This window comes from Pristis pectinata, chromosome 8 (assembly GCF_009764475.1).
Source record: "Pristis pectinata isolate sPriPec2 chromosome 8, sPriPec2.1.pri, whole genome shotgun sequence".
Lineage (NCBI taxonomy): Eukaryota > Metazoa > Chordata > Chondrichthyes > Rhinopristiformes > Pristidae > Pristis > Pristis pectinata.
In genome coordinates, this window is record NC_067412.1 from 82,774,844 (window position 1) to 82,787,980 (window position 13,137).

Consider the following 13,137-nt stretch of genomic DNA (forward strand, 5'->3'; position numbering starts at 1 on the left):
TTGCACTCTCCATGGGAACTCTTATTATGATAGATTTAATGTCAGATTAATTTGCAGTTTATTTCATTCAAGTAAATGATTAACATGTAAATCCCTTGATGGCATGAATAGGAATTTAAAATCCGAAAGCTAAATCCTGAACACCCAGACTTAGGGCCACAGCTCATCTGTGAATGATCATCATAATTTTTGTGAAAAATTCTTTGTTCAGATTAGGCTAATTATTTTGCTTAGTGTCCACGAATTACACAATTCACTCTCAGTATTAATTCCTATTATTACTGACACAGGTTGTCAATGTGCACGACTTAGAAGCAGTTATTATAAATTTTATTTTCCCCAGACTTTTCCTGCCATATTTCTGTTCTTTTTGACAAGTTTCCATCTCAATTTAAAATGGGGCATCGTGAACATCAACTCACCAAGTTCTTCATGCCATTGACTATGAACATTTAGGGGCAATGTGATCACCGGGAACTTCATTGAATGCATACACGAAACATTTTCTGGCAAAAAAAAAATCACTTAATTTAGATTTGGAGTAGGAAGGCAGCCTGATTTCCTACCTCACCACCACCTTCCTTGGCCCACAGTCCTTAAACAGATGGCTATACCATAGGACCACTCTGGCAGTGATCAGCCATTTCCAAAATAATGTGTAGGAATTGCAGTTTTTTAGTGTAATACACAGATGCTGCATGTAACACCAACACCCAGTTGGGGGATCTGCAAAATTTCAAAAAATGATGAAAAAGCAGGTTAAAAAATCATCAGGGCAATTTTCAGTTTGAATCAAACACAGAAACCTTAGATGCATGTTTCGCCATGCCAACTATCTGCAGAGCATGCTGTTGTCATTTTATTGGCACCTGATTCCTGGGAAGGCAGACTTCGAAATATTTTAATGAAGTTTCCATTTTCCATTGATTCCGATCAGTCGGAGTACAGGAACGAGATAGAGAGCCTAGTGACATGGTGTCATGACAACAACCTTTCCTTCAATGTCAGCAAAACTAAAGAGCTGGTCATTGACCTCAGGAAGTGGGACAGTGCACATACACCTGTCTACATCAGTGGTGCTGAGGTCAAGAGGGTTGAGAGCTTCACGTTCCTAGGAGTGAACATCACCAATAGCCTGTCCTGGTCCAACCATGCAGATGCCATGGCCAAGAAAGCTCACCAGCACCTCTACTTCCTCAAGAGGCTAAAGAAATTTGGCATGTCCCCCTCAACACTCACCAATTTTTATCAATGTACCATAGAAAGCATCCGATCTGGATGCATTACGGCTTGGTATGGCAACTGCTCTGTCCATGACCACAAGAAACTGCAGAGAGTTGTGGACATAGCATGGAAACCAGCCTCCCCTCCATGGACTCTGTCCATACTTCTCGTTGCCTCGGTAAAGCACCCAGCATAATCAAAGACCCCACCCACCCGGGTCATTCACTCTTCTCCCCTCTCCCATTGGGCAGAAGATACAACAGCCTGAGGGAACCTACCACCAGGGTCAAAGACAGCTTCTATCTGTTGTTATAAGACTATTGAATGGTTCCCTACCACGATTAGATGGACTCTTGACCTCACAATCTACCTTGTTATGACCTTGCAGCTTATTGTCTGTCTGCACTGCACTTTCTCTACAGCTGCGACACTTTACTCTGCATTCTATATTCTTTTACCTTGTACTACCTCCATGCACTGTGTCATGAATTGATCTGTATGAACGGTATGCAAGACAAGTTTTTCACTGTACCTCGGTGCAAGTGACAATAATAAACCAATTCCAATTCCAATTCCAATTAATCCATTACAACTAACAGTGTGGAAAATCTCCAAGAAGTTATTCTGAATTTTTGATGCTACCTAACTTGATTTGTGCTACCTTATTCCCATAAGATATCATGCAGACATTAAAGTGATCAATTGATTTACTATGGTGCAATAAAGTCAAATAAATGCAGTAAAATTCTGGACGTGGGGATGTGTGAGGTTTGTTGTCCTGGTACTTCAGTTTTCCACAAGATTTCCTGGACTACATCAACTTTACGTTTCTCCACAGACTAACCCAATAAGGAATCATTTGTATCCACAAATTAATTGGTCAACTCATAAATGTCAATTCTGACTGAGTGGCTCCAAATGTTGTATGTGTTACATCTCAGGTTATATGGGTGTAAATGCCAGATTTTCTCTCTCCCTTCTATCAATGGTCCCACTGTGCAGTTTGGATCTTGGATCTTACATGTACCTTTATTAATTTAGTTGTTCTCCTGCATGTATTCAGCCAAGGAAAAAGATACCAGTTTAGGTTTTCATCTTCTGACAAGATAAGCACCATGTTTTGTCCGCTACTCAATTTAATTTTAACAAAAAATTAATCCATGCTAAATCAGGAACATATCAGTTGTTTGATGTACTAATCACTGTGGGAGACCAGATAAGTACAGTGAGATCCAATGCATATGTGGGCACCAATTCCAAGCTTCGCATTGACATGTGTGGCCTGTTAAAGGCACAGGCCAGTCATGCAGAGGGAAATCTTTAAAGCCTGAGTAGATCCCAGGCTGTGTCATCCAGTTTTGGGAGTTGATTGCATGCCAATTCTCTTAAATTAATGAACTCTCCCAACTCTGTCTGGGGCCCATCCCATTTTTCAGTTCATAACTATCACACCCTTACCTGCACTCACTCTATCACTGATCTCTACCAACCAGACTTCCAGTCAACCTCATCACTGACTTCTCAGCCTGACTCCCACTTCCAGTCCCATGTCTACCCTCACAACTCCCTTCAGTGGTCTCCAACACGTCTGCTTCTTCCGGCTGGGGCACTCTTTCCTCTCACAGCCCCATTCATACTTCCTGGATCTAGATTTTCCTAATTTCCTTCGTGCAGTCAGCAATGATGAATCATGGAAAGAAAAGGTCCCTGACTGTGTAAGGCCTGTTCATCAGGAAACAACATTTTAGGCCTCATGCTGAAACTTGCAGTAGCCCCTTAACCAAAGTATTCACTGGCCTGCTGCACACTGTTCATTGTGCCTTTACATGTCTGTTCATTTTTTCCTAAACCATTCTCCTTTTATTCAAAGCACTAAACCTGCCAACCCAAGTCAAATGCATCCAATGTATCGTAAAGACATCCATTAGGAACCCCAGTAGTCCAATTTAAGACAATTTCATTTCTGCTTTGTGGTTTTAGCCATGAACCTGAATTTAAACACCACAAATAGCAGGGTTGATGTTCATTTCTTTGGCCATGCTAAATAGGATAGTAACAAAATTAAGTCAGCCAAGGTACACTTATATATAATGCCCCAATCTGTAGGCATACCGACTCCTGATGAAAGTGATGATATGAAGAGTGAGGTTATTTGATCATGTCATGGGAGGCACACAAAGTTGTAACCACAAATCTCTACATCCATGGAATTCCATCTGTTCATCCAAAATTGCTCTTTAAACATTGATTTGTGAAATTTGGTTATCGCACTTTAATAATATTTGTCTCCAAAGGTAATATGTCTCTCTACTATTTTAAATCAAATTATTTTTTTCTTTTCATTTGAAATCAATTATTATATTTTACTTCAATGTTGAAATAACTTTGAATAAATACCTAAACGGAACCATTGATAATTCAAATTAAATGCATAAAACTATCTTAATTAATTAAGAATATGCTCAGTTTCAATATGTGTCACTGAATTACTAGGATTGTGAATATCCTGGAATCTTTGATTAACTTCATGTTCGCTCTCTCATTTTCCTGACAATGCTCGGTGGTCCTTGCCAAGTAATTTCTTCTCATCAATAAATGGACACATTACAAAGTTGAATTTGTGTAAGTCTAAACTGTACAATCTAGTCAGACATTTTCAATTTACCAACCATCTAAACTTGCTGATCTAATCTGATTTTATCTCTGCAAGCATATGCAATGAAGTGTAACCAAATTTTAAAGTCATATCTAATATGAAGAAAAAATATCATGGCCTGGAAATTGGATTTTGTAGTGAAGTGCCTTTTAAATGTGTTACATGATTCAATTTCAATAAAAGATCATTCACAAAGGAAAAAGGAGGACTTGCTGTGAGCTCCACAAAGTCTGTGATTTTCTTTATTGGTCCTCTGGGGTTCTGACATGTCAATGCATAGAGGAGCCCAAACACACACAGTGGCATTCAAAAATACGTAAATGTATACCTGGATGCCACTCCTTTAGTTTGGCATGTGAATGGTTGAAAGTTTTTGTATGACTGAAAGAAGAGGGGCAAAATGGCCTGGACAAGATGAGTGGATGGAGTAGGAGATGAGGGGGAGGCCTAGTGAAGCAGAACGTGGATGGTGGGATGCAGAATGTGAAAACCATGATTAGACATGAGCACACAGACGTCTTCAACAGACTCTGCTCCATGGCAGATAGCAGGCACTGTGGTGGCCCCCCCATTCTATTCTCCTCTGTAGTCTTTGTTTACAGTCACTGAGACCAATCTGTTGCCAATGGTGACATTTGCAAGCCACCTTCTTCTGCAAGAGAGATAGAAAACTGTGTGTGTGTGTGTGTGTGTGTGTGTGTGTGTGTGTGTGTGTGTGTGTGTGTGTGTGTGTGTTGCAGTGTAACTGCATAGTTTAATTGCCATGATTAAATAATTAAGTGTGTATGCTGAGGGGTTTGATTTGAGCATCAGAGTAGAGCTATGTAAATAATTGTGCAGAGGGACTCATGAATGTCAAGCAGAAATGGTGATGGCTGGAAACTATTGTTTGGTGAGGTCTTGCTGTTAAATGCTGATGGTGGAGCTGAGTCTTGCTGAGAGTCCCTAAAATTATTATAACTATTTTGGTTAACAATGTCAATATTTAATACTATCGTGTATGTTTTAGCTATTTTATATATTTGTCAATTTGTTTATTTTAGCTCTATTTAACAGTTTTTAAATATCTTTGAGTCATTTAACATCCCTGACAGTTTTGACAGCTGGAGAACGAGCTTGACCAGCCGTTTTGGGAGGTGGGGCTTCATCGCTGGACTGTTAGATGCTCCGCCTCAGTTCAGATCATACATTTGAAATTCAAGACCCAGCAAAATAGGAGCTCTGTGTCCAGACCCAGAGAGTGGGGTTGCAGAGAGCAGGCCCACATCAGCTGAACCAGGATCTGGTCCAATTAAAGTGGACGGCATGGACAAATGTGTGAATCCAGTGCTGTATTTGTTGGGAGATGGGATTTGTTGATGTGTTCACCAACCTTGACCGTGTGAGGTCATTAAACTTCTCCAGCACTGCATCCAAGGTTTTGGGGCCTAGATTCTGTCTTTGATTTCCTTGTCCATGTTCCCTCATGACCATAACAAGCCTGGAGCGCTTCCAGGTCTCCAATGCATGGAGTACCTCTCTCTTTGTCTTCACCTCTTCAACTACTATCTCAAGAGCAGTGTCCAAAAGGCGGGATGCCACTTCTATAGCTGGTATGCTGTATCATGAGTGAGCTTTTCCAAAGCTGCACAATGGCTTCATTCAGTCTTTGGAGGCAACAAACAGTGTATCCTTCAGGAGATGCATGCATAACCTTGATCAGCACTAGTTAGACTCAGCCAGTGCTGGGAAGGTTTCTGAAACTGCTCCATTAAAGGTGCAGCAACTCTAAATAGCACAAACAGCTCTGGCTGGGTGCAGCATCAATGGTAACGAGAAGCATGCATAGATTTAAGCGGGAATTGCACTGTTCATTTGGCACCAGTCCCTAGAACTTCACGATTCCAGTGCATATTTTCCAGGCCTAAATATTTATTTTAACCAAGCCAATACCTCAGAGCAACAGACAAAGGAGTTTCTTCTAAATATATTTGCATGTTAATATTTTGAATAAAAATTGATCAAGGCTCCTGCAAATCCTACAGCTATAGTACAATCCTAACAGGCATGCTACATGGGGTTCCTGAACTGAGCTTGGATATGCTGATGTTGTTCTGATTTATCTTTTCAATCTAAGTTGGTAACTGTGTATTCATCAATGGTACAGTTCCCAGCAGTATGAGTTTTTATACAGTAAACATATTACTGGTGGTGCGGAATGAAAAAAGTTGTTCAATACACAGGCAGCAATCAGGGAATGTGCACATCATTCCAATAAAAAAGTGTACAGGGATCTGACCAGAAACCAACTGAAGGACAGGAGAAAACAGGGATGAAAAGAAAGAGCAATAGAGATGTAATGAGAGAGCAGAATGAAACACAACGGGACAATAAATGGAAATTAGAAAGAATTTATAATTAGATAGTGACCCTTACAAGATAGTAATCTTGCACCATCCATGGTCTACAAGTCTCACACTGGCCTCATCAGCCACTTTAGTACCCGCAGAACTGAACTGGAAGTCAATCCTCAAATCCCAAGAGAAAGAAGGAGAAGAAGAAGATTGATTGTCAACAATAATTGTTGTTTTAAGGCCATTGCCCTATTAAGGATTGTGTCATGTTACTAATTGCTTTCTGGGGGGCAAAAATGTGTATAGAAAGTTTGAGAGGTGGTCTGTGAAGCATACTTGAATGTGTCTACCTTCTATAAGCATTTTACGTCACAAAGGACGCCAGGGAAATAATGAAGCAAACTATGGAATTGAAGAAGTTGGTGAATCCCATCTTTGCTCAAGATGGACTTCAGTAAGGCAGATGGACTTCAGTAAGGCATTTGACAAGGTCCCACATAATTGGTTAATCAAGAAATTTCAGATGCATGGGGTCAGGGGAGAATTGGCTGTGTAGATTCAGAACTGGCTTGCCTGTAGAAGACAAAGGGTGGTGGTTGAAGGGACTTATTTAGGCTGCAGGCCTGTGTGTAGTGGTGTTCCACAGGGATCTGTGCTGGGACCTCTGCTGTTTGTGATATTCATAAATGACCTGGATGAGTATGTTGATGGATGGGTTAGTAAATTTGCAGACGATACCAAGATTGGTAGAGATATGAATAGTGTAGAAGACTGGCGATGCATACAACGTGATATAGATCAGTTGCAGATATGGGCAGAGAAATGGCAGATGGAGTTTAACCCAGATAAATGTTAGGTGTTGCATCTTGATAGGACTAATGTCAAGAAGCAGTACACTCTTCAGGGCAAGATTCTTAACAGTTTTGAAGAGCAGAGAGACCTTGGGTTGCAAGTCCATGACTCAATGAAAGTGGGTACACAGGTAGGCAGGGTGGTTAAGAAGGCTTATGGAATGCTTGCATTTATTAATCAGGATATTGAGTATAGGAGTCAAGAAGTTATGATGCATCTTTATAGAGCTCTGGTTAGGCTGCATTTCTGGTCACCTCACTACAGGAAGGATGTCGAGGCTTTAGAGAGGGTGCAGAGGTGGTTTACTAGGATGTTGCCTGGATTAGAGGGCATGTGCTAAAGGAGAGGCTGGACAAACTTGGGCTCTTTTCTCCGGAGTGGTGGAGGCTGAGGGATGATCTGTTGGAAGTGTATAAAATTATGAGGGGCATAGATAGAGTGGACAAACAACATCTTTTTCCCATTATTGAGTGATCCAATACCAGAGGGCATGCATTGAAGGTGAGAGGACAGGTTCAGAACAGACATGAGGGGTAAATTTTTTTACTGAGAGAGTGATGGATGCCTGGAATGCGTTGTCTGATAGGGTGGTGGAGGCAAATTCATTGGGGGCTTTTAAGAGGGGCTTGGATGGGCACATTAATGAGAGGAAAATAGAGGGATATGGGCATTCTGTAGGTTGGAGGGAATAGCTATGTCAGCACAACATTGTGGGCCGAAGGGCCTGTTCTGTGCTGTACTGTTTTATGTTCTATGTTCTATGAAGCAAGATTACTGAGTCCAGAGATGAATAATACTCGAACAACATCTGGTGAGTTTACAAATTCAACAGGCATAACATGGGTACTGTTGTAATGATCACAGAGAGTGCAGAGCCCAATGACTTGGTTAAATCTGTTAGATTTGTAAATGCATTAAATTTTATTTTCAAAAAATCAAATGGAAACATGGAATATTTATTACAAAAAATAATTTTTGTTTTGAAGCTGTCACATCCTTAAGGACTGTTTAATGTGACAGATTGCACTTGAATATAATACAATATAATAATTGTAATAATACAATTATTATATTGTCTTATATCCAATACAATATAATAAATGCTGCAATTATATTGTATTGTAAGTTCCAGTGTCTGAAGAGACCATGAATAAACTACACACCCCAGGTTTGAGCTTCTCACATCTCATGCATCAATGGACTCTGTTTAAATACCAACTAAGGGCACGTGTTTTACAGCTGTTGTGGTAGTTCAGCAGAATGGCTTTGATTGCAGGTAGTATGTGGACTCATCAACTCTCTTCATGAGTTTTGATTGCTCATACAATATAGTCATGGACAAAGCTCATGCCTGCACCTTATATAGCCTCTTATCAGGAGGAGGTGGAACTAAAGTAGCAAGTCAACACTGTATTTCGAGAGTCAGGGTGTGGAATCAATGGAAGAGGTGGTCGTTCAGAACCAAAGCACAGATCCCAAGGTGGTTTGAACCAATGAATGACGGGAACTAGAATTTCTGACAGTTCTGACAGTGATGGTGCCTAAGGTAAACCCACAGTGGTGCTAGTACCTGACAACCCTTGCATAATCAACGTGCTGACAGGCGAGCTCTGGTGGGACAGCAGTGAGTACAGTTGTGACATGGCTGGCAGGTTCATTGCCTACACACTATTTAGGCCATCGTGTTTCTAAATAACTTTTGAGAAAATCATAATCTATTCACACAAACAAAATAGGTGCATGTTGCCATGGTTACAGTTGTGACCTTTTATAGTAGTCACTTAGCACAGAGCCAAGAATATGAATATTTAATTAGGCATTGTTGTTGTTTTTGAAGATAAACATGAGATCCTTTTTTAAATACCACTATATTTTTGCCGTCTGTGGTGTCAAGCTTTATAAAATGCATATACAAAGAAAACTACTCCATATGCTTTGCTAATCCATTTCCGCATTTTACACGCAGTAGATCTGAGATACAGAGAGACAAAAGACAAGTCTGAAACAAAGACATGGGTAGTCACAATGTATTAAGAATCAGTGCAGAGTGCCATGTAACCTGGGATAACCAACTCATAGTTTTATTTCACCTCTTAGCTCAGTTCTATTTGGAAAGCTTCAGCTCTGAGGCAAACAATTTCATATCAGTACAAACTGGTCTTTAAAATCTAACAATTTCTTCCAGTATCATATGAACTACTAGTCTCTTCAAGAAAACTCTTGTGCTCGGATCAGCTCCCTTATAATTGCCCATTTGTTTCCAGAACACAAAGGATTTTCCCAGCAGTACTATTGAACATACACAAGAATTCCATAGGACCTGGTGGATTTGACCATTAATGTCAAGTTATCCATATTCACAATCATGGTTAGCTTTTTTTTATCAGTTTTAAAATTAAAATAAAGCTCTACCCATGCATTAACTTGTTAAATTGTTTTGGGGCAAATGCTACGTATACATGCATGTTGTTTCTCTTAAACTAATGCTGCCTTCCTTTCCTTTTTTCAGAAGAGCAACCATCTGTTTTGTTGGATTTAATTGTAATCGCTCTCTCTCTCTTTATTCAGGTTTAACTCCAAAATGTGATACAGTGCATGTGTAATAGTAGCTTTAAGTTAGTTTTAGATACTCTCATGTCAGGAAGAGCAGCCAATGGCAAGGCATGATTCTTCCCTGGAGATAAATTAACCAAACTTCATTATTCAGCAGCAGATACCTGCAGTTTTCTGGATCTGGCAAGCTGCCATGAGAAGAATTGGCTGGGTTTCCATTCCATTAAATGTGCAGAGTTGTTGCAAGCACCAGCTCTATTTGCTCCCAGTAAAGAAAGCATTTGTCTTACTGCATCCTGGAGCAATTATAGGAACAGTTCTCTATGAACAGCTTTGATGATAGCCGTTCCATACGAGGTATCCTCGCAACACAACCACATTTATGATTGTATTACAAATTATTCATCTTTTATTATTTGAAATTTATGCCTCATATTTAATATAACTCTTTCTTTCTTCTGCTTCTGGAAGGAAGCATTCTCCGAAAATTTATGCCTGAATTTTACCTGAATTTACATTTCATTCCTTTGAGTCCTAATTGATGACAGAAAGGATCCCGTAGACGCCCCAAACTTATCACAGTTGAGGCAATTACTAATGACTTCAAAATGGGAAAGAAGGTCAGATGAAGTAATGTGAGAAGAGGTTTATTTTGAGAATAACCAGAAGCAAAGACAATTTGGACCCAAATTTAAGATATCCTGTTTCTGTTGCACTATATATAAAAGACATATTTTATCATGATAGTACCGTCTTTGGGTTTCTAAAACCAACCTTCTGAAGCCAATATCTGGTCGATGTCTTCATATCTAAGTTGAACCCAGGAGTTGGTTGGTTTTGGCAGGGAATCCGCATGGAGAAAAACTGAAAAGTTAGCAACAAAGGTATTGGGAAAATTCAGACAAGTCCACCACTGTGTAGAATTGAGTTTATCAAATGCCAGTTGTTAGACAAATAATTTGAAATGTTAATTAAAGTAAAGCAACAGCATGTTATAGTTACTGCAACTAACATCAGAAATATTACAAAGGGTCACTTTTTGTTATTATCATGAAGAAAGCTTGATTGAGTTTTTTGATGATGTGACCAAGAAAGCTGATGAGGGAAGGGTGGTAGATGTGGTTTATATGGACTTCAGTAAGGCCTTTGATAAGGTTCCACATGATAGTGTTACGGACTCAGTGAAAGTCCCTTTAAGATAGAGAGTGTGTGTGTATTTGTGTGTGTGGCGTGCCTACGTCAATAGAAGATAAAGGATGTAATGACGTTGTTGAAGAAGTCAGAAGAAGAAGAGAAGAGAGAGAGAAGGGAGAGAGACACCAGCCTGCTAGTTTTCTCTATCGATGGATGAGAAACTATAACTGTGTCTGCCACAGAAATCCATGTATGGAAATTGGAAGTAATCCGGTGGAGTTCACTTTGTTGCTGACCTGTAGAAGGAAACAGGTATTTGTGTGGACGACCACGATTCGGATGCTTTTTGGGGTGAGGAAGTCACTACCGAGTAAACACTGGAGTGTCGTTTGGGTTCCATCGTGGAACATTTGGATTTCGTATTTACTCTCTCTATGTTTCTCTACATCTACGTCTTATCTTCAGACAACGGTGGTTGTTGAAGAAGCCCTTGCTCATGTTTCGCCTTATGGCTTGTGGAACTGAACTTTAAGAACCATTCCTGAACTGGGAGTTTTGGACTTTGCCACACACACACACACACAAAGAGTTTAGTTTAGGGGTTAACGTTCAAGGTTTAACATTTTTGAATTCTAACATACTAACATCTTTACTTTTATTTTACGTATTATCATAAGTAGTGATTAATAAAATAGTTTTTAACACTGAATCATGCTCAGTGTGTTTCTTTTGTTGCTGGTTCGTGACAATAGGATGCTCTGAAAGGTTAGATCACATGGAATCCAGGGAGAGCTGGCTAATTGGATACACAATTGGCTTGATGGTAGAAAGCAGAGGGTGATGGTGGGAGGTTGTTTCTCCGACTCGAGGCCTGTGACTAGTGGTGTGCCTCAGGGATCAGTGCTGGGCCCATTGTTGTTTGTCATCTATATCAATAATTTGGATAAGAATGTACAAGGCATGATTAGTGAGCTTGCAGATGACACTAAAATAGGTAGTATAGTGGACAATGAAGAAGATTATCAAAAATTACAGGGGAACCTTTGTCAGCAGAGTAAGTGGGCCGAGGAATGGCATATGGAGTTTAATTCCGGTAGGTGTGAGGTGTTGCATTTTGGAAAGTCAAATCCAGGTAGGATTTTCACAGTGAGCAGCAGGACCCTGGGAAGTGTTGTAGACCAGAGGGACCTTGGAGTACAAGCACATGGTTCACTGAAAGTGAAATTACAGGCAGACAGGGTGGTGAAGAAGGCTTTTGACACACTGGCCTTCATAAGTCAGGGCAGGGAGTATAAAAGTCGGGAGGTCATGGTGCGGTTGCACAGGATTTTGATGAGGCCACGCTTGGAGTATTGTGTTCAGTTTTGGTCACCCTGTTATAGGAAAAATGATATTAAGCTGGAAAGAGTACAGAAAAGATTTACAAGGACGTTGCCAGGTCTTGAGGATCTGAGTTTTAAGGAGAGGTTGGACAGGCTAGGACTTTATTGGAGATGGAGAGATGATCTTACAGAGGTGCATAAAATCATGAGGGGCATAAATAGGGTGAATGCACTCAGTCTTTTTCCCAGGGTTGGGGAATCAAGAACTAGAGGGCATAGGTTTATGGTGAGAGGGAAAGATTTAATAGGAACTTGAGGACCAACTCTTTTTACACAAAGGGTGGTATCTAAGTGGAATGAGCTGCCAGAGAAAGTGGTTGAGGAGGGTAAATAACAACTTTTAAAAGACAGTTGGACAGCTACATGGATTGGAAAGATTTAGAAGGTTATCGGCTAAACATTGGCAAATGGGACCAGCTTGGATGGGGCAACTTGGTCAGCATGGACCAGATGGGCCGAAGGGCCTATTTTCATACTGTTTGACTTTATGACTCTATGACTATGACTAGTTTATCTTCACCTCGGGTTTCATTTGCAGGTGAAACCTAATGAATGATGTTCCCATTTTGTTTCTGTATGATTTTATTGGTAGAGCTCTCCTACAATTCAGTGTAAATTTGGACTAAATTGGCAGTCTCACTTTGAGGCAATAAAGATGACTGATGCAACAACTAAAATCAAGTCACACAAGTGTAATGTAAGAAATGCTCCCAAGGTTGAAGTTAAGACTCCTTGTTCAGCATAGGAATCTTTATTTGGCATTTAGTTCTGTTGTTGTTGACCGGAGTAATTTTTAAAGGCAAAACATGAATATCTGCTTTCTAATTATGCTCCTTATGTAATAAGATATGTCAGAATATTTAATGAAATTGAATAGGTGGGAACTGCACAGGAAAAGAAGCAAGAAGTGAAAGAGAGTGTGGAATAGGACAGAGAAAGTTTTATTGGATCTCTTGAAGTCAGAAATAAAACATAAAACAAGGAGTTTTCCAGCCTGGAAGAG